Source organism: Hyperolius riggenbachi, chromosome 11 (genome assembly GCF_040937935.1).
Source record: "Hyperolius riggenbachi isolate aHypRig1 chromosome 11, aHypRig1.pri, whole genome shotgun sequence".
NCBI lineage: Eukaryota > Metazoa > Chordata > Amphibia > Anura > Hyperoliidae > Hyperolius > Hyperolius riggenbachi.
The window spans coordinates 116,641,789-116,669,130 of NC_090656.1; the positions used below are offsets into that span (position 1 = coordinate 116,641,789).

The window sequence follows — 27,342 nt, forward strand, 5'->3', positions numbered from 1 at the left end:
AATACTAATTGATGATGTGGGGGCTTAAAATCCCCCCCCCCCCCAAAAAAAAAAATGGCTGTCAATTAACATCAGGACTAGGTTCCAGACAGCGGCCGTGCAGCCCACATTGTGTCCAAAGTCCAACCGCACATCTGGGACATGACAGTTTTCAGCCCAGACACCTCCAAAAAATTACGCAGCAATTGTGTTTTGGGTTAAATATAGGTGGTATCAGCAAAGCAGCAGTGGCCTGTGGCACCCTGGCGGTGGGAGCAGCAAAGGCAGCAAGAGCAGGGCAATGCAGCAGCAGCAGGTGTAACGTCTGTAAGGAGCATGCCGGAGGTTGCACTTGGCAGTGGCTCGTAGCACTTTGCATTTGGCACTTTGCATTTGGCACTTTGCACTTGGCACTTTGCATTTTGCACTTTGCACTTGACACTTTGAACTTGGCACATGGCACTTTGCACTTGGCACTGCCACATGCAAAGTGCCAAGTGCAAAGTGCCAAGTGCCACGTGCCAAGTGCCATGTGCCACGTGCCAAGTGCAAAGTGCCATGTGCCATGAGCATGCCGGATGTTGCACTTGACAGTGGCACGTGGCACTTTCCACTTGACACTTGACTTTGCACTTGGCACTTTGTGCTTTGCATTTGGCACTTTGCACTTGGCACTTTGCACTTTGCATGTGGCACTTTGCACTTGGCACGTGGCACTTGGCACTGCACACTTGTCACGTGGCACGTGACACATGGGACATGCCATGTGACACGTGCCAAGTGCCATGTGCAAAGTGCCAAGTGCCACATGCCGTGTGCCATGAGCCAAGTGCCATGAGCCATGTGCCAAGTGCCACGTGCCAAGTGCAAAATGCCAAGTGCCATGTGCCACATGCCAAGTGCCACCTGCCACATGCCAAGTGCCATGTCCCAACTACCATGTGCCAAGTGCCACATGCCAAGTGCCCCGTGCCAAGCAGCATGCCGGAGGTTGCACTTGGCAGTGGCAGGTGGCACTTGGCACTTTGCACTTGACTTTGCACTTGGGACATTGCACTTTGCATTTGGCACTTTGCATTTGGCACTTTGCATTTGGCTCTTGGCACTTTGCACTTTGCATTTGGCACTTTGCACTTGGCACTTTGCACTTGGCAATTGGCATTTGGCACTTTGCACTTGACATGTGGCACTTTGCACTTGGCACTGCACTCTTGTCACGTGGCACATGCCACGTGCAAAGTGCCACGTGCAAAGTGCCACATGCCAAGTGCCACATGCCATGAGCCATGTGCCGAGTGCCACATGCCACGTGCCAAGTACTATGTGCCAAGTGCCACATGCCAAGTGCCACGTGCCAAGTGGTACGTGCCAGGAGCATGCCGGAGGTTGCACTTGGCAGTGGCACTTTGCAGTTGGCACTTTGCACTTGACTTTGCACTTGGCACTTTGCATTTGGCACTTTGCACTTGGCACTTTGCACTTTACTTTGCACTTGGCACTTTGCATTTGGCACTTTTCATTTGGCACTTTGCACTTGGCACTTTGCAATTGGCACTTTGCACTTGGCACGTGGCACTTTGCACTTGGCACGTGGCACTTTGCACTTGGCACTGCACACTTTGCACTTTGCATTTGGCACTTTGCAATTGGCACTTTGCACATGGCACTTTGCACTTGTCACGTGGCGCATGCCACGTGCCAAGTGCAAAGTGCCACGTGGAAAGTGCCACGTGGAAAGTGCCACGTGGAAAGTGCCACATGCCGTGTGCCATGAGCCAAATTCAAAGTGCCATGTGCCACGTGCCATGTGCCACATGCCATGTGCCAAGTACCATGTGCCAAGTGCAAAGTTCCAAGTGCCACGTGCCAAGTTCCAAGTGGCATGTGCCAATTGTCACTTGCCACGTGCCAAGTGCCATATGCCAAGTGCCAAGTACCACGGGCCAAGTGCCATGTGCCACGTGCCACATGCCACATGCCAAGTTCCACATGCCGAGTGACAGTCAGACAGCAGAGGAGAAGACACTAGTGCACACTAACTGTCACACTGGCACTGCTCAGCAGTTCTGTAGTAAGCTAACACAGTAGTACTACTACTCGTCTCTAACAACTAACTAGCACTGACTGCAGTACTACAGTACTAACTACACAATAACACCGTAATCCTATTCCCTAACCTATACTGTAGCTAAGGCTAATGGCAAGCCAGCAGGCAGTAGCTGGCCTGGTTTGTGCACAGCACACACACACACAGACACATAGCAGCTGCCTGCAGCCGCCCTGCAGCACACACTCTGACTGTCACTGAATGAAATCAAGCTAGCTACCTAATTAACAATATAACAATAGTGTAGTGATAGTGAAGGGGTTAATCACTGAACAGCTTTAGGTTTATCACTGTATACAGCACTTGCTAGGCCAGCAGCACTGGAGCATGTCTCTCAGTGAGCATTCACAAGCAAGGATGATATTTCTCATCATGGCAACTCTCCTTATTATACAGGGGGCCTGGCCAGGGTTCCTTTCTGTGATTGGGTGCCAGGACTTAGGCTGGGAGCCCTCTGATTGGCTCAATGAGGTCAGGTGGGGCTGGCCAGGGTTCCCTTCTATGATTGGTTGCTAGGGCTTCTGCTGGGAGCCCTCTGATTGGCTCAATCATGTCATCTCCTTAGTTACAGTATTCGGATTCGGATATCCGCCGGATATCCGCGGATATCCGGGTATGTGACCAAATATCCGCATAGTGTTTTCCGGATTTGGGCCCAGGTATTTGGGATCCGAATCCAGTCGGATAGCTGAAAAAAATTCGATTATCTGGGTTACCCGGATATCTGGAATCCGGATGAGCACCACTGCCCTCCTCCACTCCGACTCTCACCTTGAGCTGTTCCTGCTCCTCTGCCCACAGCAGCCAGGTGTCCGTTAAGGAAATCTTTGAGCGGAAGAAGCCAATGTCTGCCAGTCACCCCCTTGCCCGGCGTCTGACAGCTGGCTTGGTGGAACAGTTACCATACCAGCTGGTGGACTCTGAGGCCTTCCGAATTTTTGTGGCGATTGGGACACCGCAGTGGAAGACACCAGGTCGCAATTATTTTTCCAAAAAAGGTGATACCTAAACTGTACCGTGAAGTTAAAAGGCAAGTGGTGTCATCTCTGGCAAACAGCGTTGGGTCAAGGGTCCATCTGACCACAGGTGCCTGGTCTGCAAAGCACGGTCAGGGCAGGTAAATTACTTTTACAGCACATTGGGTCAACCTGGTGACCGCTGGCAAGCAGGGAGTACGAGGCTGTGCAGCGGACCTAGTTGTGACACCTCCACAGCTTGCAGGTAGGCCTGCTGCCACCTCCTCTCTTACTCCTCCTGCTACATCCTCTTCTCTGTCGTCCTCCTCGGCTGAGTGGCAGTGCTACTCTACTGGTGCTGCGATCTCCTCTCCAACTACACACCTCCAGCTCCTCAGGGTCTATGCTGCATGCCAGGTACGACGGTGTCACACCATCTTCGACATGTCTTGCCTCAAAACCGAGAGTCACACTGGAGCAGCTCTCCTGGCTGCTCTGAACAAACAGGTGGATCAGTGGCTGACCTCGCACTAATTGGAGATCGGCAACGTGGTGTGTGACAACGGCAGCAATCTCTTGTCGGCTTTGAGTTTAGGAAAGTTGACACAAGTACCCTGCATAGCACATGTGCTGAATCCAAACATTTGTGTGTAAGTACCCAGGCTTACAGGAGGTCCTGAAGAAGTCCAGGAAGGTGTGGGGGCATTTCAGGTGTTCCTACACGGCCATGGCGCGCTTTGCCAATATTCAGCAGAGAAACAACTTGCCGGTGAGGCACTTGATTTGCGATAGCCCGACTCGCTGGAATTTAACACTCCTCATGTTTGACCGCCTGCAACAACAGGAGAGAGCCGTCAATGAGTATCTGTACAGCTACACTCAAAGGTCATGCTCTGGGGAGCTGGGCATTTTCTGGCCGAAGTACTGGACACTCATGCGTAATGCCTGCAGGCTCATGCGTCCGTTTGAGGAGGTGACAAACCTGGTGAGTGGCAGTGAAGGCGCCATTAGCGACTTGATCCCATATGCTTTCTTCCTGGAGCATGCAGTGCATAGAGTGGTGGATCAAGCTGTAGAGGAGCGTGAACAGGAAGAGGAGGAAGAGTTGTGGAAAACATCAAGACCAGTACCAGATTTGTCATCAACACCTGCCGCAGCACAGAGGAGGTGGGGAGGAGGATGAGGAGTCGTCTGGGAAAGAGGAGTCAGATGAGGAATGTGTTTTTTTGGAGGAAGAGGCGGAAGAACAACCACAGCAGGCGTCGCAGGGGGCTTGTGCTGCTCACCTTTCCTGTGGTATTGTTCGTGGCTGGGGGGAGGAGGAGAACTTACTTAACATCACTGAGGAAGAGCAAGAGGAAATGGCTAGTAGGTCGGCATCCAACTTTGTGCAGATGGGGTCTTTCATGCTGTCCAGCCTGTTGAGGGACCCCCGTATAGAAAAACTCAAGGGGAATGACCTGTACTGGGTGGCAACGCTACTAGACCCTCGGTATAAGCACAAAGTGGCAGAGATGTTACCAAATTACCAGAAGGCAGAAAGGATGCAGCACTTGCACAACAAGCTGGCAAGTATGTTTTACAGTGCGTTTAAGGGTGATGTCACAGCACAACGGAATAAAGGTGCCACGGCCAGTAATCTTCCTCCTCCCATGTCCATGCAGGCAAGGGCAGGACGCTCTAGCGATCTCATGGTGATGTCAGATATGCGGACATTCTTTAATCCAACGCCTCGCCTTAGCCCTTCCGGATCCACCCTCCACCAACGCCTCGACCGGCAGGTAGCCGACTACCTGGCCTTAAGTGCGGATATAGACACTCTGAGCAGTGATGAACCCCTGGACTACTGGGTGCGCAGGCTTGACCTGTAGCCAGAGCTGTCACAATTTGTCATCCAACTTCTGGCTTGCCCTGCCTCAAGCATCCTGTCAGAAAGGACCTTCAGCAAAGCTGGAGGCATTATCAGTGAGAAGAGAAGTCGCCTAGGTCAAAAAAGTGTTCAGTACCTCACCTTTATCAAAATGAATGAGGCATGGATCCCAGAGTGCTACTTCCTGCCCGAAGACTAAGTCAGTCCCCACAGACAGCATCTCTGCCTGAATGCCGTGTGACTACTGACTGCCTGCCTGAAGACTAAGTCAATCCTCACACACAGCATCTCTGCCTGCACGCCGTGTGACTGCCTGCCCAAAGACTAAGTCAGTCCTAGTGTTGGGCGAACACCTGGATGTTTGGGTTCGGGCCGAACAGGCCGAACATGGGCCAGATGTTCGGCCCGAACCCCGAACTTAATGGAAGTCAATGGGGACCCGAACATGCCGCAATACGGCCCCCCTATGGGGTCGCAGGCATAAGGGGGGAGCATGCCCCAATCGCGGGGGGGGGGGGGGTCGGAAATTCCCCCCACCCCCTCCGCTAGCGCTCCCCCCTCTGCCCGCTTCCCCATAAAAAGTTTGCGTAAAGTTAAATAGTACCGGTGGTGGCTGCTGCAGTGGATGGCTGTGGCTGGCAGTGGTGTGAGTGAGGAGGAGGAGTCCGAGTAGGACGCGTTGAGGCCGGGCAGCGGGCGGTTCAGCGGTAGTACCCTTGTGGTACTTCCGCCCTTTCTCTGACCTCACGTCCTCTACGTGATGACGCATACGAGGGTACGCGTGACGCGTACCTTCGTATGCGTCATCACGTAGAGGACGTGAGGTCAGAGAAAGGGCGGAAGTACCACAAGGGTACTACCGCTGAACCGCCCGCTGCCCGGCCTCAACGCGTCCTACTCGGACTCCTCCTCAGTCCTCACTCACACCACTGCCAGCCAGCCACTGCAGCAGCCACCACCGGTACTATTTAACTTTACGCAAACTTTTTTATGGGGAAGCGAGCAGAGGGGAGAGCGCTAGCGGAGGGGGTGGGGGAAATTTCCGACCCCCCCCCGCGATCAGGGCATGCTCCCCCCTTATGCCTGGGACCCCATAGGGGGGCCCTGTTCGGCCGAACAGGGGCCCTGTTCGGCCGGGCATTGAGCAGTTCGGGCGAACCCGAACTAAAAGGCCGAACACCATCAGGTGTTCGGCCGAACTCGAACATCACCCGAACAGGGTGATGTTCTGCAGAACCCGAACAGTGGCGAACACTGTTCGCCCAACACTAGTCCCCACAGACAGCATCTCTGCCTGCACGCTGTGTGACTGCCTGCCTGAATACTAAGTCAGTCCCCACACAGCATCTCTGCCTGCCTGCCTGCCGGCCGCTGCTGCCTACCCCAAGACTAAGTCAGTCCCAACACAGCATCTCTGCCTGCAGGTGGCTTGACTGCCTTCTCCGCCACCACCAACAGGGTCCTGAACTCCAGGTGGATTCCTGAATTTTCAAGGCCGCTAACAAAAAGAATAATTTTTCTGGTGCGTGTACATGCCTGCCTAATTTTTCTGGCTGCACTTCGGCTGCAACAACAAAAGAAAAGGCATATACAATTGCCAATTCCACTTCGTGATCGTTACCTTGCCGTGGTGAAGGGACTTTCTTATCGCAATGAAGCAATGACCTATATGATGAGTGTGTTGGGGGGCACACCCAAGATAATAAGGTCATTGCTTCATTGTGGACAGACCAAATTCGATCAGCTGGACAGTCACTGTTGTTCTGTCATTGAGCTACCTCAGCCCGACCATATGGGCTTGAGAACCGCCATCGCTTGCACTCTCGCCATTGTGCGCATCAGTCCAGCATAGCCAATTAGCCATCACTACACAAACAGCTGTTTGCAGTGCGTTACACGGTGAGTTTGGTCTGTCAGTGTGAAGCAGTACACTACTTACACTACCTGATCCATGTATACACACGCAAGATGTTTTCAAGCACTTTATACCTCCAATTTAGGCTCGAGCCATCTCTACCCTCTATGAACCTACCATCACCTGCTGGCTGTCCTAGCTGTCACTTCTTCCTTACTTCCCTTGCCCATCATAGGTAGCTACAGGTGACTCTTAGCATTAGGTAGCCAGAGGTATCCTCGGTATTAAGAAGCTAGTAGTGCCCCAACTGAAAGGAGATCTAGTCACTGGAATGCCGCAACCCAGGTGAGTCACCTCTCATTAACACTCCGCTCGGTACTCTGCAGAGGGGAGGAGGGAGGGAGGCACTTTGGCAGAGGAGTGAGCTGCCTTTCCATCTTCAGGTGCCTGTAGGTACATGCCTACAGTGCCTTATGTATGGTAAATTTAGCCCCGACACAAGATAATCAGAATCATATGCAAAAAAAAAAAACATTAATGGAAAAGGTCTGAGTCAGGATGAGTCAAACAGTCACTGTTTAAAACATTATTACACTGGCCACAAGCCAGACAGGGAAATGGGTATCAGGGGAAAAATGGCGCCACCATAGACTTCAATGTTATTTGCAGTGATAAGTGGTTATAAGAAGTGGAAAGGGGGCCCTTTATTTTATATTGGCTATATCATGGACAGCACGGTGGCGTAGTGGTTAGCGCTCTGGCCTTGCAGCGCTGGGTACCTGGTTCGAATCCCAGCCAGGGCACTATCTGCAAGGAGTTTGTATGTTCTCCCCGTGTCTGCGTGGGTTTCCTCTGGGAACTCTGGTTTCCTACCACATCCCAAAAACATACAGATAAGTTACTTGGCTGCTACCCTAAATTGGCCCTAGACTACAATACATACACTACATGATATAGACATATGACAATGGTAGGGATTAGATTGTGAGCTCCTTTAGGGACAGTTAGTGACAAGACAATATATACTGTACAGCGCTTTGTAAGATGTCGGCACTATATAAATAATAATAATAATATCATGTTTATGTCGGCTATATAATGAAAATGTTTGTAGTTACACTAAAGGACATGATTTCAGTTAAGCTTCCACTATATGCCCTTAATATATTATATATATTATTTTTTTACAACTACATTTTGGCCTCATTATTTTCCCTAAGGATTTTTTTCTCCTTTGCATTTTAAATGGAAAAAACCGGAAAAGGTGCAGTTTATCAATTTTCACCTATGAATATTTTAACATTAAAAGTGCTACTGTAAATAAAAAACCCTAATTGTAGGAAGCCTAAGACCCAATACGCTGCAAGATGTCTGCTTACCTTGGGCTTCCTCCAACCCCATGAGGACTGTGCGCTCCATCGCCATCCTCCCCAGCCACTCCATTCTTCCATGCTCAGCTGTGTGAATTTGGCCAATCGTGGCTAGCCGTGGTCTTCGGTGCATGCGCGGCCTGGCCGCATGCACAGTCCCCGTGGCATTCCAGTGGCCAGGAGTGTTCTGCGTCTGAGCATGACTGGCTGAATGAACACTGCTGAGCATGGAAGAATGGAGCTGCCGGGAAGGACAGGGATAAAGCCTACAGTCCACAATGGGCTAGAGAAAGTCCCAGGTAAGTGTAAATCAGGCATCCTGTCTTAGGTACACTTTTAATTCGGCTACTTATTTTATTTAGTATAATGCTTAAATGTTGTTGCTGCTACAATTACAATGTATGGTGGTGATATTCAATTTTGTAATAAAGATATATTTTTCTGCATTATGGAAAACAAAAGTTTGCTTTCTTAAAACAAAGAATTTGCGATAATTCAGGTTGGAGTGAGCTTGAGATGTCTCCCAGTGCATCACTAATGTATATATGCAAATTAACCATTGTTGCCCTAAAGAAGCTAAACACACCTCCAGATCTGCTGGAATGCAATGATGTGTCAGCTAATTAACAAGCTGAAACATCATTGCATTCCAGCAGATCTGGAGGTGTGTTTAGCTTCTAAGGGCAACAATGGTTAATTTGCATATATTCAGCAGTGATGCACTGGGCGACGTCTCAAGCTCACTCCAACCTGATTTATTGCAAATTCTTTCTGTTTTAAGAAAGCAAACTTGTGTTTTCCTTAGTACTTTAGTAAGGGGGCTTTTAGGACCATTGTAGCCCCTCACACACTCCAATGAGTTCTGGTTCACCATGAGCTTGCTGGTTAGTCTGTACCTTTCTGCATTATGTAGTTTTTTCTCCTAGTACTGCTATGGTAATAAAAACATGTCTAAAGGTTAATGGTGGGAATAAAATATTTATAGAAAGTGTAATTATTTGCTTTGTATCAATGGAAAGAGTTCAAGTACGCTCTATCCCCCACCACTCACTCCAGTCGGTGCAGGACCTGGGAAGCCAAACTAAACTCGATGTACAACAGAAAAGGATCCACAATCCAGACCGGCTAGTTGAAAAAGGATGATAAATTCATAGCTATGACTAAGGGCTTACTGTAGGCCCGATACGCGCCAGCTTTTTTGTGATTTTATTGCACTGTTATGTGGACATTTTTCAATAAATTTACCAGCCTTTTTCAACTACCTGGTCTGGATTGCGGATCCTTTTTTGTAGTTGCTTTGTATGCAGGGAGTGTGGTTTCATAAGTGGGCAGGGCAATGTGGCAAAATTGTCATTTTAGCAAATCAGGTGCCAGAAACATGAATATCCTGTGCTGCAGGCAGGGGCATAACTAGACTTAATAGGGCCCCTCTGCAAAAATTATAGCATGGGGCCCCCTTTGTCCTCAAACCCCTCGAAATTGGGAGGTGGCGAATGGCAGCAGAGAGTGTTCTGCTGTGAATCAGCCTCTGGAAGCAGGGAAAATTACATAAGTTCCTGCACACATTTTTTGTAAGTGAGCGAGGAGGTTTCTTTGCTAATTGGCTGTACTTGCAGTTGGGCACAGGGAGGTGGAGGGCTCCCCCAAAGTCTCTGGGCCCCCCTGCGATGGCAGGGGTCACAGGGGCAATTGTTACGCCCATTGCTGCAGGCACAGAGTGGTTAAGAACCTTTATCAGATCTTTATCACAGCATACTGGCCTGGTAATACCCATCTCTGCCTTTGAGATCAATTTTATGCAACAGATTCCACACAAGCATTGTATTTCCTGGCTATATAGTCTATTAGCATTTTTTAATGATTCTTTGAAATTGCTATTTCAAATAAATTGGGAACAAGATAAAAGATGGCCATACACATATAGATTGATTTCCTCTCTGATCTGATCAAAAAGGGATTGAGTCCGCCCATCCACTACACATACAGGCCCATATGTAATTACCTGAGCATCCCTGAGTTTTCTCCTAGGAGATAATTTTCATCTTCTCTTAAAAATTACTTTTCAGCATCTTACAATTGAAAAAGTATCCCAAAGTAGGTGAAAATGTACTATTTTGAGTATTTTCTTGTTTACTGGTGGTTTAATGGGCATTTTATTGACAATTTTGAAAACATTAACTAGGATAAAAAGTGTATTGCATATGGGCCACAGATTTTCAACACAATCGAAAGCTATGGGTCATCAAGCTATCGCCACTCCCACACCGCGTCTGATCCACTAAAATTTAAATTACCATCCAGTCTGAAAATTACAACAAATGCTGCGCATAGTACTACAGATTTCTGACAGATTCAATCAAGTCTGAGAAACAATGGCAACAAAAGTGTTCAGAACTCCCATAAACCATTTTTTGCCAGATGATACTAAACACCACAAAGCTTACCTAGAATTTTCTGGCTTTGTGACCAAGAAGTCGAACATGTTCTCCATTTTTTCGGTCTTGTCCCACATTGAACAATTGCTGGACTACTTTTGTGAGCACATTTTCTCTTTCGACTATCCTTTCTTACCTGAAGTTTATCTGCTTCATTGCACTCAATTCTCTCACTTCTACTCCTAATTTACACAAATTCAATATTGATACACTTAATTAGTGCTGTCAGAGCCATGATACCCTAAAAAGCCTCCATCACTTAAATAATGATTTGTTAGAGTGAACATGATCTCTGATGTGGAAGAGTCTGTGCTGACCTATCAAGACAAGAATGATAAATACATTCAGATTTGGCACCACTGGCACAACTTTAAAGTTTCGCCTGACAATAAAAACTTAATGACCCTATAAGTATGTCAGTTTCCTGAAACATTCTACTCTAAAGAGTTTAACTTTATTCATTCCTTCATTCTTCTTATATAGTCAGACATTTTATTTAGTATTGTTCATGCTTCCAGAATATCTAAGGTTAGCTATACATGTAATCATCTTATTGAATAAGTACAGCTACATACCATCGCCTGTTAATATTTAATTCTAATCTTTTGACATGTTGACTGATGATTTGCTGTATCATGCAAGCCTGATGTTTTAGATTTTGAAAATCTTTAAATTACAGTGTTTTGTTAATGTTCTTTCATTAATTCATCAATCATTTTTTCATAAAATGTTTAATTTGAGCTACTTTAAAACATGGTACAAAAAAAATCTGTTTTTAGGAACATAGATATATACATACATTTGTCAGGGAAAATATCCTGCACCAACTACAACCCCGGACATCTCATAATGACCAGACTAATTATGTGACAAGGTATTGTTTTTTGTTAATCATTAAAGGTTGGGTTCACAGTGGTCGGTTGCCTAATGCACGCATTACGCGTGTAAACTGCAATGGAGACTGGACATAGACATGCACAGCCAGGACAGCACCTGCACACTAATGCCTGACTCCAGGGACCCAGAAGAAGCTTTCTCGGACTTGATTCGGCCCTGGTACCTTTAAATAAAGTGCGGATATATAAATTGTCTCCACACCTTGAAGAAGGCTTTTTTCTTTTTTATTATATAAAAAAGTGTGCTGGCTTCAAGACTGCATGCAAGTGTGAAACACTGCATGCAGTCTTCAGATTGCAAAATTGCTCTCTACGGGAGAAAAATTTGTGTTGTGCACAGTGAAAATTAAACAAAGTCATAAAAATAACACAATTGTGTACTATATCAAACATTGTGGTGCTAATTAAGAGGCTAGAGTTCTTCAGTTAGTGTTCAAGTTAGTGATCGTTACAAGCAAGGCCTTCCACCAGCTATCCTGGAATAAGTTAGGGATAGTGTTTGCCTCCACCACACCCAATCGGTCAGACGCTCACCGAGTAGTTGGGATCCAAAGTTATTTGAGGGAATTATGTGGGTGGGTAAATTAAAGGGAACCTAAAGTGAAAAAAAGGTTTACAGTTTATCCTACCTGGGGCTTCTTCCAACCCCCTGCAGTTTTTCTGTGCCCTTGCCGTCATTCCTCACTCCTCCGCTCAGCTGAAGGGACCCTTTAGCAATTTTTACATACTGTGTCCATGGGAGCACAATCAAGAGGTATACTGGGACGCACATCCAGCTGTCAGAAGGGTGCTGCAGCTGAACACAGGAGCGTGGATTAATGGCGAGGGCACAGCAGGACTACAAGGGGCAGGACGAAGCAACAGGTAAGTTAAACTGCCAACTTCTTTTCCACTTTAGGTTCCCATTATGGGCAGCCCTCCCTTCACCTCTCTGAGTCTTTCCTCTTCTACAAAAAACCCTTTTCTGTTGATCTTTAGAACTCAAATAAAGAATATTTGCTGTCATAGTGTAAAACCATAAAACAACTCACAAGGGTGGACATTTTTGGATCGCTTAGAGTAATTTATATAATGGGCTCTCTCCAGGTTCCTACCATTGACTGTTCTGTGCACTGAGGAATCTGCCACGTCCTTTAGAACCTCTGTTGCTCACCTCATGGCCAACTATGCTGCTGCGTCAAGCTCGCCTCACAGCCAAATGTATTGGCACCATCAGAGCTGCCTTATCAAGGTAAAAGCAAAGCCATATGACATGGTATTTGACTTGGCAGCTCTGGAGGGAACCTGTAAACATTAGATTGTTACCTGATGTGACAACTGTCAGCTCATGACTTAATTATAATAACAATAGCAATTAAAAAGTACATCCTCAAAGACAAAATACTCTGATTTCCTTTGAAACACTTGTAGACAGTATTACCTTTAACAAAACCTGAAAACCAGAATTACATAAACGTTTACATTTTAACCACTTCAGGACCACCCCCAGCCGATGGGCAGCGGCAAAGACCGGGCCTAAACGACCGCAATACGCCCATCGGCGGGGGCGGCGGCGGGCGTGGTTATGCGGTGATCACGTCATTCGTGACGCGATCAGCCGCCGGCGACTGGCTCCGCCTAGTGTTGGGCGAACAGTGTTCGCCACTGTTCGGGTTCTGCAGAACATCACCCTGTTCGGGTGATGTTCGAGTTCGGCCTGATGGTGTTCGGCCAAACCGTTCGGCCACATGGCCGAACTAAGAGCGCATGGCCGAACGTTCCCCGAACGTTCGGCTAGCGCTGTGATTGGCCGAACGGGTCACGTGGTTCGGACCCGAACGCGCTCTGATTGGCCGAACTGTCACGTGGTTCGGGTAAATAAATACCCGAACCACGTCATAGCTCCGCCATTTGTCTGTGGGTTTAGCTTTGGGTAGGCAGGCAGGGTAGTTCGCGCTCCAGCCACACTAGCCAGGGTCCCCCCAGTCATTGTGTGTCGCTGCTGGGAACAGTAGTACACCGCTCGCTCAGCCACACTATATAGCATTGTGTTTACTGCCACTCTGTGTACCTCGCTCAGCCACACTATATATCATTGTGTTTACTGCCACTCTGTGTCTGCTGGGAACAGTAGTACACTGCTCGCTCAGCCACACTATATAGCATTGTGTTTACTGCCACTCTGTGTACCTCGCTCAGCCACACTATATAGCATTGTGTTTACTGCCACTCTGTGTCTGCTGGGAACAGTAGTACACTGCTCGCTCAGCCACACTATATAGCACACTATATGCTGCTGGGTTAGCGTTGCCGGTCCCTGTTTATTGAACCTCTCATCTTTATTACATTTATGACTGCATGGCGGCAAAAAGCATTGCTATATCCGCACGCTATTTGTCCTCACGCAAGGCCTGGAATGTTGTGTCTCAAAAAGCGTGGCCTTCTTCTCCTCCTGCGCCTCCTCCTGTTCCATCACGTCTGCTGCTGCTGCTGCTGCTGCTGCTGGGTTAGCGTTGCCGATCCCTGTTTATGGAACCTCTCATCTTTATTACATTTATGACTGCATGGCGGCAAAAAGCATTGCTATATCCGCACGCTATTTGTCCTCATGCAAGGCCTGGGATGTTGTGTCTCAAAAAGCGTAGCCTTCTCCTCCTGCGCCTCCTCCTGTTCCATCACGTGTGCTGCTGCTGGGTTAGCGTTTCCAGTCCCTGTTTATTGAACCTCTCATCTTTATTACATTTATACATAGCAAGGAAATGAGCAGCGCTACTTAAAAACAGACTAGTGCCTACCTGCAAAAGAGTGCAAGCCCCACTTGTGGGGTCGAATACACACCGAGCATACACATGACCTGTCTACCACTAGAGGAGGATGTTGGTTTCCATTAACAGCTTGCATGCAACCTATTAAGTACTCGTCCCTCCCACTGCGAAGAAGTCAATCCTCCATGGGAGGGGCCTAACACTAACTAAATCCTAACCTATGTATATGCATAGCCTGGGTGCGACTAATCAAATAAATTCGGAAATTGAAAATTGCGCAAAAGGTGGATCAGCGCAACACCAGGTCGCCTCCGAATGGCCTCCATCAGAGATGCGCTGAGCCCCCCCAGGAACTACAAACGCACCTTGAACCCAAACAGAAGCTTTGCATATACACCAAAAGCATGGCTGTTAAGTGGGAGCAGCTGACTAAAAACGAATTACATTAGTACATAGCAAGGAAATGAGCAGCGCTACTTAAAAACAGACTAGTGCCTACCTGCAAAAGAGTGCAAGCCCCACTTGTGGGGTCGAATACACACCGAGCATACACATGACCTGTCTACCACTAGAGGAGGATGTTGGTTTCCATTAACAGCTTGCATGCAACCTATTAAGTACTCGTCCCTCCCACTGCGAAGAAGTCAATCCTCCATGGGAGGGGCCTAACACTAACTAAATCCTAACCTATGTATATGCAAAGCCTGGGTGCGGCTAATCAAATAAAATCGGAAACTGAAAATTGCGCAAAAGGTGGATCAGCGCAACACCAGGTCGCCTCCGAATGGCCTCCATCAGAGATGCGCTGAGCCCCCCCAGGAACTACAAACGCACCTTGAACCCAAACAGAAGCTCTGCATATACACCAAAAGCATGGCTGTTAAGTGGGAGCAGCTGACCAAAAACGAATTACATTAGTAAATAGCAAGGAAATGAGCAGCGCTACTTAAAAACAGACTAGTGCCTACCTGCAAAAGAGTGCAAGCCCCACTTGTGGGGTCGAATACACACCGAGCATACACATGACCTGTCTACCACTAGAGGAGGATGTTGGTTTCCATTAACAGCTTGCATGCAACCTATTAAGTACTCGTCCCTCCCACTGCGAAGAAGTCAATCCTCCATGGGAGGGGCCTAACACTAACTAAATCCTAACCTATGTATATGCATAGCCTGGGTGCGGCTAATCAAATAAAATCGGAAATTGAAAATTGCGCAAAAGGTGGATCAGCGCAACACCAGGTCGCCTCCGAATGGCCTCCATCAGAGATGCGCTGAGCCCCCCCAGGAACTACAAACGCACCTTGAACCCAAACAGAAGCTTTGCATATACACCAAAAGCATGGCTGTTAAGTGGGAGCAGCTGACCAAAAACGAATTACATTAGTACATAGCAAGGAAATGAGCAGCGCTACTTAAAAACAGACTAGTGCCTACCTGCAAAAGAGTGCAAGCCCCACTTGTGAGGTCGAATACACACCGAGCATACACATGACCTGTCTACCACTAGAGGAGGATGTTGGTTTCCATTAACAGCTTGCATGCAACCTATTAAGTACTCGTCCCTCCCACTGCGAAGAAGTCAATCCTCCATGGGAGGGGCCTAACACTAACTAAATCCTAACCTATGTATATGCATAGCCTGGGTGCGGCTAATCAAATAAATTCGGAAATTGAAAATTGCGCAAAAGGTGGATCAGCGCAACACCAGGTCGCCTCCGAATGGCCTCCATCAGAGATGCGCTGAGCCCCCCCAGGAACTACAAACGCACCTTGAACCCAAACAGAAACTCTGCATATACTCCAAAAGCATGGCTGTTAAGTGGGAGCAGCTGACCAAAAACAAATTACATTAGTACATAGCAAGGAAATGAGCAGCGCTACTTAAAAACAGACTAGTGCCTACCTGCAAAAGAGTGCAAGCCCCACTTGTGGGGTCGAATACACACCGAGCATACACATGACCTGTCTACCACTAGAGGAGGATGTTGGTTTCCATTAACAGCTTGCATGCAACCTATTAAGTACTCGTCCCTCCCACTGCGAAGAAGTCAATCCTCCATGGGAGGGGCCTAACACTAACTAAATCCTAACCTATGAATATGCATAGCCTGGGTGCGGCTAATCAAATAAAATCGGAAATTGAAAATTGCGCAAAATGTGGATCAGCGCAACACCAGGTCGCCTCCGAATGGCCTCCATCAGAGATGCGCTGAGCCCCCCCAGGAACTACAAACGCACCTTGAACCCAAACAAAAGCTCTGCATATACACCAAAAGCATGTCTGTTAAGTGGGAGCAGCTGACCAAAAACGAATTACATTAGTACATAGCAAGGAAATGAGCAGCGCTACTTAAAAACAGACTAGTGCCTACCTGCAAAAGAGTGCAAGCCCCACTTGTGGGGTCGAACACACACCGAGCATACACATGACCTGTCTACCACTAGAGGAGGATGTTGGTTTCCATTAACAGCTTGCATGCAACCTATTAAGTACTCGTCCCTCCCACTGCGAAGAAGTCAATCCTCCATGGGAGGGGCCTAACACTAACTAAATCCTAACCTATGTATATGCATAGCCTGGGTGCGGCTAATCAAATAAAATCGGAAACTGAAAATTGCGCAAAATGTGGATCAGCGCAACACCAGGTCGCCTCCGAATGGCCTCCATCAGAGATGCGCTGAGCCCCCCCAGGAACTACAAACGCACCTTGAACCCAAACAGAAGCTCTGCATATACACCAAAAGCATGGTGTATATTTCCGATTTTATTTGATTAGCCGCACCCAGGCTATGCATATACATAGGTTAGGATTTAGTTAGTGTTAGGCCCCTCCCATGGAGGATTGACTTCTTCGCAGTGGGAGGGACGAGTACTTAATAGGTTGCATGCAAGCTGTTAATGGAAACCAACATCCTCCTCTAGTGGTAGACAGGTCATGTGTATGCTCGGTGTGTATTCGACCTCACAAGTGGGGCTTGCACTCTTTTGCAGGTAGGCACTAGTCTGTTTTTAAGTAGCGCTGCTCATTTCCTTGCTATGTACTATTGTAATTCGTTTTTGGTCAGCTGCTCCCACTTAACAGCCATGCTTTTGGTGTATATGCAGAGCTTCTGTTTGGGTTCAAGGTGCGTTTGTAGTTCCTGGGGGGGCTCAGCGCATCTCTGATGGAGGCCATTCGGAGGCGACCTGGTGTTGCGCTGATCCACCTTTTGCGCAATTTTCAATTTCCGATTTTATTTGATTAGCCGCACCCAGGCTATGCATATACATAGGTTAGGATTTAGTTAGTGTTAGGCCCCTCCCATGGAGGATTGACTTCTTCGCAGTGGGAGGGACGAGTACTTAATAGGTTGCATGCAAGCTGTTAATGGAAACCAACATCCTCCTCTAGTGGTAGACAGGTCATGTGTATGGTCGGTGTGTATTCGACCCCACAAGTGGGGCTTGCACTCTTTTGCAGGTAGGCACTAGTCTGTTTTTAAGTAGCGCTGCTCATTTCCTTGCTATGTACTAATGTAATTCGTTTTTGGTCAGCTGCTCCCACTTAACAGCCATGCTTTTGGTGTATATGCAGAGCTTCTGTTTGGGTTCAAGGTGCGTTTGTAGTTCCTGGGGGGGCTCAGCGCATCTCTGATGGAGGCGACCTGGTGTTGCGCTGATCCACCTTTTGCGCAATTTTCAATTTCCGATTTTATTTGATTAGCCGCACCCAGGCTATGCATATACATAGGTTAGGATTTAGTTAGTGTTAGGCCCCTCCCATGGAGGATTGACTTCTTCGCAGTGGGAGGGACAAGTACTTAATAGGTTGCATGCAAGCTGTTAATGGAAACCAACATCCTCCTCTAGTGGTAGACAGGTCATGTGTATGCTCGGTGTGTATTCGACCCCACAAGTGGGGCTTGCACTCTTTTGCAGGTAGGCACTAGTCTGTTTTTAAGTAGCGCTGCTCATTTCCTTGCTATGTACTAATGTAATTCGTTTTTGGTCAGCTGCTCCCACTTAACAGCCATGCTTTTGGTGTATATGCAGAGCTTCTGTTTGGGTTCAAGGTGCGTTTGTAGTTCCTGGGGGGGCTCAGCGCATCTCTGATGGAGGCCATTCGGAGGTGACCTGGTGTTGCGCTGATCCACCTTTTGCGCAATTTTCAATTTCCGAATTTATTTGATTAGCCGCACCCAGGCTATGCATATACATAGGTTAGGATTTAGTTAGTGTTAGGCCCCTCCCATGGAGGATTGACTTCTTCGCAGTGGGAGGGACGAGTACTTAATAGGTTGCATGCAAGCTGTTAATGGAAACCAACATCCTCCTCTAGTGGTAGACAGGTCATGTGTATGCTCGGTGTGTATTCGACCCCACAAGTGGGGCTTGCACTCTTTTGCAGGTAGGCACTAGTCTGTTTTTAAGTAGCGCTGCTCATTTCCTTGCTATTTACTAATGTAATTCGTTTTTGGTCAGCTGCTCCCACTTAACAGCCATGCTTTTGGTGTATATGCAGAGCTTCTGTTTGGGTTCAAGGTGCGTTTGTAGTTCCTGGGGGGCTCAGCGCATCTCTGATGGAGGCCATTCGGAGGCGACCTGGTGTTGCGCTGATCCACCTTTTGCGCAATTTTATTACATTTATGACTGCATGGCAGCAAAAAGCATTGCTATATCCGCACGCTTTTTGTCCTCATGCAAGGCCTGGGTTGCGTCTCATAAAGCGTGGCCTTCTCCTCCTGCGCCTCCTCCTGTTCCATCACGTGTGCTGCTGCTGCTGCTGCTGCTGCTGCTGGGTTAGCGTTGCCGGTCCCTGTTTATTGAACCTCTCATCTTTATTACATTTATGACTGCATGGCGGCAAAAAGCATTGCTATATCCGCACGCTATTTGTCCTCATGCAAGGCCTGGGATGTTGTGTCTCAAAAAGCGTGGCCTTCTCCTCCTGCGCCTCCTCCTGTTCCATCACGTGTTCTACTGCTTGTGCTGGGTTAGCGTTACCGGTCCCTTTTCCTGGAACCTCTTCTCTGTATTACATTTATGACTGCATGGCGACAAAAAGCATGTTACCTGCGCAAAGAAACATGACATTTTCCGCATTTAAAAGACAGTTTTTCCTTTGAAACTTTACAATCAATTTTCTCAAAAACTATAAGCTCTTTTTCAAATATTTTTTTCCTCTTGTACCCACTCCCAAGGTGCACATACCCTGCAAATTTGGGGTATGTAGCATGTAAGGAAGCTTTACAAACTACGAAAGTTCGGGTCCCCATTGACTTCCATTATGTTCGGAGTTCGGCGCGAACACCCGAACATCGCAGCGATGTTCGGCGAACGTTCGCGAACCCGAACATCTAGGTGTTCGCCCAACACTACGCCCCCCTCGCGCTGTAACCCTCCGGCCGTTCGGAAGCGCCGGCGGGTTACTAGCTGCCCGATCGCCGCCATGGATGTGTATAATAGGCTTTGTAATGTATACAAAGCCTATTATACAGGCTGCCTCCTGCCCTGGTGGTCCCAGTGTCCGAGGGACCACCAGGGCAGGCTGCAGCCCCCCTAGTCTGCACCCAAGCACACTGATTTTCCCCCACTGCCCCCTGATCGCCCACAGCACCCCTCAGACCCCCCCCCCCCTGCCCACCCCCCAGACTACTGTTTGCACCCAGTCACCCCCCTAATCACCCATCAATCACTCCCTGTCACTATCTGTCAACGCTATTTTTTTTAACCCTAAACTGCCCCCTGCTCCCTCCTGATCACCCCCCCCCACCCCTCAGATTCTTCCCAGACCCCCCCCCCCCCGTGTACTGTATGCCTCTATCCCCCCTGTAATAACCCACTGATCACCTGTCAATAACCTGTCAATCACCCATCAATCACCCCCTGTCACTGCCACCCATCAATCAGCCCCTAACCTGCCCCTTGCGGGCAATCTGATCACTCACCCACACCATAAGATCGCTCACAGATCCGACATCAGATCACCTCCCAAGTGCAGTGTTTACTTCTGTTCTCTCTTCTAAACACCCACTAATTACCCATCAATCACTCATCAATCACCCCCTATCACCACCTGTCACTGTTACCCATCAGATTAGACCCTAATCTGCCCCTTGCGGGCACCCAATCACCCGCCCACACGCTCAGATTGCCCTCAGACCCCCCTTATCTATTCGCCAGTGCATTATTTACATCTGTTCTTCCCTGTAATAACCCACTGATCACCTATCAATCACCCCCTGTCACTGCCACCCATCAATTACCCCCTGTCACTGCCACCCATCAATCAGCCCCTAACCTGCCCCTTGCGGGCAATCTGATCACCCACCCACACCAATAGATCGCCCGCAGATCCAACATCAGATCACCTCCCAAGTGCAGTGTTTACATCTGTTCTCTACCCTAAACACCCACTAATTACCCATCAATCACCCCCTATCACCACCTGTCACTGTTACCCATCAGATTAGACCCTAATCTGCCCCTTGCGGGCACCCAATCACCCGCCCACACGCTCAGATTGCCCTCAGACCCCACCCCTCCTTTATCAATTCGCCAGTGCATTATTTACATCTGTTCTTCCCTGTAATAACCCACTGATCACCTGTCAATCACCTATCAATCACCCATCAATCACCCCCTGTCACTGCCACCCATTAATCACCCCTTGTCACTGCCATCCATCAATCAGCCCCTAACCTGCCCCTTGCGGGCAATCTGATCACCCACCCACACCAATAGATCGCCCGCAGATCCGACGTCAGATCACCTCCCAAGTGCAGTGTTTACATCTGTTCTCTACCCTAAACACCCACTAACTACCCATCAATCACCCATCAATCACCCCCTATCACCACCTGTCACTGTTACCCATCAGATTAGACCCTAATCTGCCCCTTGAGCACCCAATCACCCACCCACACCCTCAGAACGCCCTCAGACCCCAGCCCTGATCACCTCGCCAGTGCATTGCTTGCATCTATTTCCCCCCTCTAATCACACCTTGAGACACCCATCAATCACCTCCTGTCACCCCCTAGCACACCTACCCATCAGATCAGGCCCTAATTTGCCTCGTGTGGGCTCCTGATCACTCGGCCAAACCCTCAGATCCCCCTCAGACCCCCTTCCGATCACCTTCCCAGTACATTGATTGCATCTATTTTCCCCTCTAACCACCCCCTGAGACACCCATCAATCACCTCCTGTCACCCCCCTAGCACTCCTATCCATCAGATCAGGCCCAATACAACCTGTCATCTAAGAGGCCACCCTGCTTATGACCGGTTCCACAAAATTTGCCCCCTCATAGACCACCTGTCATCAAAATTTGCAGATGCTTATACCCCTGAACAGTCATTTTGAGAAATTTGGTTTCCAGTCTACTCACGGTTTTGGGCCTGTAAAATGCCAGAGCAGTATAGGAACCCCACAAGTGACCCCATTTTAGAAAAAAAATCAAATAATTGTCATTTACAGAGATATTTCTCCCACCCAGCATCTGTATGTGTAAAAATACACCACAAAACACATTATAGTACTTCTCCCGAGTACGGCAATACCACATGTGTGGCACTTTTTTGCACCTTAAGTGCGCTAAGGGGCCCAAAGTCCAATGAGTACCTTTAGGATTTCACAGGTCATTTTGCGGCATTTGGTTTCAAGACTTCTCCTCACGGTTTAGGGCCCCTAAAATGCCAGGGCAGTATAGGAACCCCACAAATGACCCCATTTTAGAAAGAAGACACCCCAAGGTATTCCGTTAGGAGTATGGTGAGTTCATAGAAGATTTTATTTTTTGTCACAAGTTAGCGGAAAATGACACTTTGTGAAAAAAAAACAATTAAAATCAATTTCCGCTAACTTGTGACAAAAATGAAATATTCTATATACTCACCATACTCCTAATGGAGTACCTTGTGGTGTCTTCTTTCTAAAATGGGGTCATTTGTGGGGTTCCTATACTGCCCTGGCATTTTAGGGGCCCTAAACCGTGAGGAGTAGTCTTGAAACCAAATGTCGCAAAATGACCTGTGAAATCCTAAAGGTACTCATTGGACTTTGGGCCCCTTAGCGCAGTTAGGGTGCAAAAAAGTGCCACACATGTGGTATCGCCGTACTCAGGAGAAGTAGTATAATGTGTTTTGGGGTGTATTTTTACACATACCCATGCTGGGTGGGAGAAATATCTCTGTAAATAGACAATTGTGTGTAAAAAATTGTCATTTACGGAGATATTTCTCCCACCCAGCATGGGTATGTGTAAAAATACACCCCAAAACACATTATACTACTTCTTCTGAGTACGGCAATACCACATGTGTGGCACTTTTTTGCAGCCTAACTGCGCTAAGGGGCCCAAAGTCCAATGAGCATCTTTAGGCTTTACAGGGGTGCTTACAATTAGGCACCCCCCAAAATGCCAGGACAGTGAACACACCCCACAAATGACCCCATTTTGTAAAGTAGACACTTCAAGGTATTCAGAGAGGAGCATAGTGAGTCCGTGGCAGATTTCATTTTTTTTTTGTCGCAAGTTAGAAGAAATGGAAACTTTTTTTTTTGTCACAAAGTGTCATTTTCCGCTAACTTGTGACAAAAAATAAAATCTTCTATGAAGTCACCATGCCTCTCAGTGAATACTTTGGGATGTCTTCTTTCCAAAATGGGGTCATTTGGGGGGTATTTATACTATCCTGGAATTTTAGCACCTCATGAAACATGACAGGTGGTCAGAAAAGTCAGAGATGCTTCCAAATGGGAAAATTCACTTTTGGCACCATAGTTTGTAATCGCTATAACTTTTACCCAATCCAATAAATATACACTGAATGTTCTTTTTTTTAATCAAAGACATGTAGCAGAATAACTTTCGCGCTCAAATGTATAGGAAATTTTATTTTATTTGAAAAATGTCAGCACAGAAAGTTAAAAAAGTCATTTTTTTGACAAAATTCATGTCTTTTTTGATGAATATAATAAAAACTAAAAATCGCAGCAGGAATCAAATAGCACTAAAAGAAAGCTGTATTAGTGACAAGAAAAGGAGGTAAAATTCATTTAGGTGGTAGGTTGTATGACTGAGCAATAAACCGTGAAAGCTGCAGTGGTCTGAATGGAAAAAAAGGCTCTGGTCCTTAAGGGGCGAAAAGACTGTGGTCCTCAAGTGGTTAAAGGATATCTGAAGTGAGAGGGATATGGAAGCTGCCATATTTATTTATTTTTAAAGTGGACCTGAACTCGTGCTCTGGGCTGGCGGAAAAGGAAAACATAGAGAAATGCACCCTGTATGTATTTAGAGAGTTTAGCCTGTCTAATTCCCCCTCATTTGTGCCTAATCGCAAGTCGTAAGCTGATCTCTCCCCTGTGTCAGCTGACTGCCACAGGCAGAGATGGCAGTTAAGCTCATTTGAAAGCACAGGCTGATAACAATATGTCTGCTTCTATGAATCAGGAACTAGAAACAGTGCAGATTTATTTTAGGCTTTGTATCTGCTGTAACAAAGAAATGTTTTTTTTTTGTTTAACCTCCCTGGCGGTATGATTCCCGCGGCCGAGGTTTTTTTTAACCTTTTTTTTTTTCACCATGTAGCTAGCCTTGCGCTAGCTACATGCTTCCCCCCTCCCTGCGGCGTCCCCCCGTACGCGCCGATCGCCGCAGGCGCGTATGCCAATCCGGAAATCCCATTCTGAACGGGATTTCCATGAGGGTTTACCCCGTCTCCATGGCGACACGCGCGATGGCGTCACTGACTGTAACGTTTGCGGGATTTATTTCCGTGGTCAGCGCACAGAACGCGCGCTGACACTGCGGAAAACCTCCACAAGCGTGTAATTATATAGGACCCAGCTATGGTGCTATGCACCTGTAGAGGGAGATTCCCACCGGCAGATGGAGCTGTGGAGTACAGATGGACTCAGGCTCTGTACTGCCACAGATGCCAGATTGGAATTGCACGAGTTGAAGCAATGTAGGGCTGGATAGTCCTAATAGAGAAAGAGCACAGAGACAGAATAAATGTGTGTCCACCAATCTAGTCGCCACCCAGCGACGGTGAACACACATCAGCGGAAACAAAGTGGGAACGCAATCGCAAGAGAGGCGATTGCCAGAAGTGACACAAGACTGAGCAGGACAGAGCACGAGAGTAGCAAAGACACAGCAAGCAAGAACAATAAGGAAAATAACAAACGCTAACTAAACGCGAACACTGCACTCATTTGCAACAGCGAACGTGTTTAAGCACGATCACCGCGCATTAGGCTCCCAGTGATAAGCGTGCCACCCTAACTAACCAATGACACACAAACACGAAATAGAGAACGCGAACACTTGCTAAACGGTTACCTCACCGAGCCTACAGCAAGCGTTCATACAAGACAAGACACAAGACAAGACAGAAAGAAGGAGCAGCCAGCAGCAACCGCAGCTCTGGCCTACACTCCCAGACAGAATTCAGAAGGAACCACCGCTGCTACCACTAGAGCGAATGCGATCCAAACAGACAAAAAGATGGGGCTACCAGTAGCAACCGCTGCTCTGGTTAGCACCCCTAAGGCAGAATACAGAAGGAAGCACTGCCACTACCACTAGGGCTAATGTAATCCAGACAGATGGTGCAGCCAGTAGCAACCGCAGCTCTGGCCTACACTCCCAGACAGACAGAACGATTCCCTGTCGACCGCCGCTGGCGCCAAGGCAATCGAGACAGAGAGCCAGAACTAGGCAAAACAGATATACAACCTAACTGCACTAGAAGGGATGCCTAGAGCAGTCCCCAGGAATTACTCTAAGATAATCTTAGCAAACGACAGCAAGGCTGACACTCTAGGAGTGTTTGCAGGAACAAACCTTCATGACCAGCCAAGGATTCTGGGAGCAAATGGTATTTATACTGCAAGCCTTCAAAGGAGGCAGCTAGGCAGTTTGCATGACAAGCGTATGCAAATTCCTCAGCAGCAGAGCAGGTCTGAAACTTGCAAAGCAAAGACAGGTCTCTTTTCCAGAGTCGTGCAGCCCTCAGACTTAAGGAATGGACAAACAGCTGTCTGCCCGTGCAGACAGCTGAGCAGATCATTACACCGACGTCATCTACGTTGTGACGTCAGAGGGAGTCCCGATCCACCCCTCAGCGCTACCTGGCACTGATTGTCCAGGCAGCGCACGGGTCTCAGGGGGGCACCTTCTGATGTGGCGGGTAGCGGCGAATCAGCGCGGGGCGGCGGAGATCGTAAGTAACACGCAGCTAGCAAAGTGCTGGCTGCGTGTATAAAAAAAAAATTATGCAGATCGGCCCAGTGGGGCCTGAGAAATCCTCCTGCGCGGCTTACCCCGTCCCCAGCACAGGGTTACCGCTAAGGAGGTTAAAGGTTATTATACTGTTGTGTATATTTAGAGCAGAGAGGACGTTCTGAGTTCAGGTCCGCTTCAAACAATACCAGTTGCCTGGCTGCCTGCTGATCTTTCATTCATCAGTAGTATTTGAATTACACTCCTGAAACAAGCATGCAGCACATTCACTTAAACTTGAGTCAAAATCTGACCTGCATACTTTTTTCCGGGTCTATGACTAAATGTATTGAAGGGAGAGGATCAGCAGGAGAGCCAGGCAATTTGCACTGTTTGAACGGAAATAAATATGACAGCCTCCACATCCCTCTCATTTCAGATGTCCTTTAAAGCAATTACAGACATGATTGGGCCCATGATCAATTCATTAGTGTTCATCTTGAAACATACCTTGCAGGCCATTGAGAACGATTTTGCACATAATTCTACATGTGCTAATATAGTTAAAGAAGTGTGTTGTATTTTTATTTAATACACAAAAAAAAAATAATAATTTGGAACTGTACATCTGCTTCGATTCTGTCAGTGAGGGATCAGAACTCATACCCTTGTATGTAATTAAGGTACACAGTACACACAATATATTATAGGAGCCAGCTTATCCAAATGGTTTCTGCAGATTGACACCACAATGACTTACCTGTTGTAATACAATGCCTGGCATGATATTTGATGCGTTTAATGCCTTTAATCGCTCAGTGACTTGGCACTGGTGTCAGTCTGACCTGATGGTTGCAAATAAAACAGACAACATGGACAGTGCAAATAGCGAAGATAAAGTGCTTAGGAAACAAAGCTATCATTCATTCTAAACATGGATAACTGAATTTAAAAAAATAAGTTACAAACTTTGGGTTAAATTCCCAAGCAGGTAAAGTTGGTGTTTCCTACTCCTGTGAAAACAGCTTTCTGGGCTTGATGGTGGTCAAGGTGGTAGTGGAGTGATCAGGATGACATGCTTCTCTCTGTTTCCATTGGTTAGTGGTCTGTAGAATTAGTAATCTGTAATTATGAGACCGGACAAGCCTGCCGGGGAAAAATCCTTTTCCAGGCTGTCCTGTCAGCATTGCAGAAGCTGCTGAGATGTTGCCACCCACCAAGTTCAGCAGCACTGGTTTGTGGGGCCGCTGGCGTCTTGTAGAGACTGGTGTGGTTGTATCTGTTACAACAGTCTCAGTGAGATGCCAGCGGCCCCATGGACCAACACTGCTAAACTCAGCGGGTGGCCACATCTCAGCCGCATATGAATAAAGGTGATATTATTCTCCAGCAGGCTTGCCACATCTCACTACTACTCCCCTGAGTGCGCTCTCTTTTGTCTTTTTGTCCCATCCCCCTCATCCATCTACGCAGAAAATTCACAAGCAATAACACAAAAGTTACTGTAAAAAAATCTAAAAAATTATTCCATCTGTAGCTTAAAATAATGACCGATGAAGGTGCAAACCTCAAAATTGCTGATGCACAAATCATAAGGCCGGGTTTCCACTAGCTGCCGCGTGTGGCTGTGAGACGCGTGGCAGCACTTCCTGGTCTGTGTGTATGCAGACGAATCCCAGAAGCCATGCCATGCATGGCTATGGGATTCGCTGCCTCCCTCACAAAAACTGATGGCAATGTCAGCCGAATCGGTAGGGCACGTGATTCGGCTAGTGGTGCCATTATTTCCTATGGCAGAGTTCCCCTGCGCGATTTGCCTGCAGGGAAACTGCGGTTTAGGCCCGGTTTCCCGCTCTAGTGGAAACGGGCCCTTAATTATGAGTTGGGATAAACAAAATTTGAAACTTTTACAGA

General features: G+C 47.6%; 1 long non-coding RNA gene across 1 annotated transcript in view; it reads left to right on the top strand.

Annotated features, from left to right (window-relative positions):
• The window catches only part of LOC137539092 (uncharacterized), a 30,070-nt gene extending 18,412 nt beyond the window's left edge, over nucleotides 1–11,658 (top strand). The window contains exon 2 of the long non-coding RNA XR_011024927.1: nucleotides 11,473–11,658. This is a non-coding gene — a long non-coding RNA (uncharacterized lncRNA). The remainder of the gene's footprint in view (nucleotides 1–11,472) is intronic.
• Nucleotides 11,659–27,342: the final 15,684 nt, after the last annotated feature.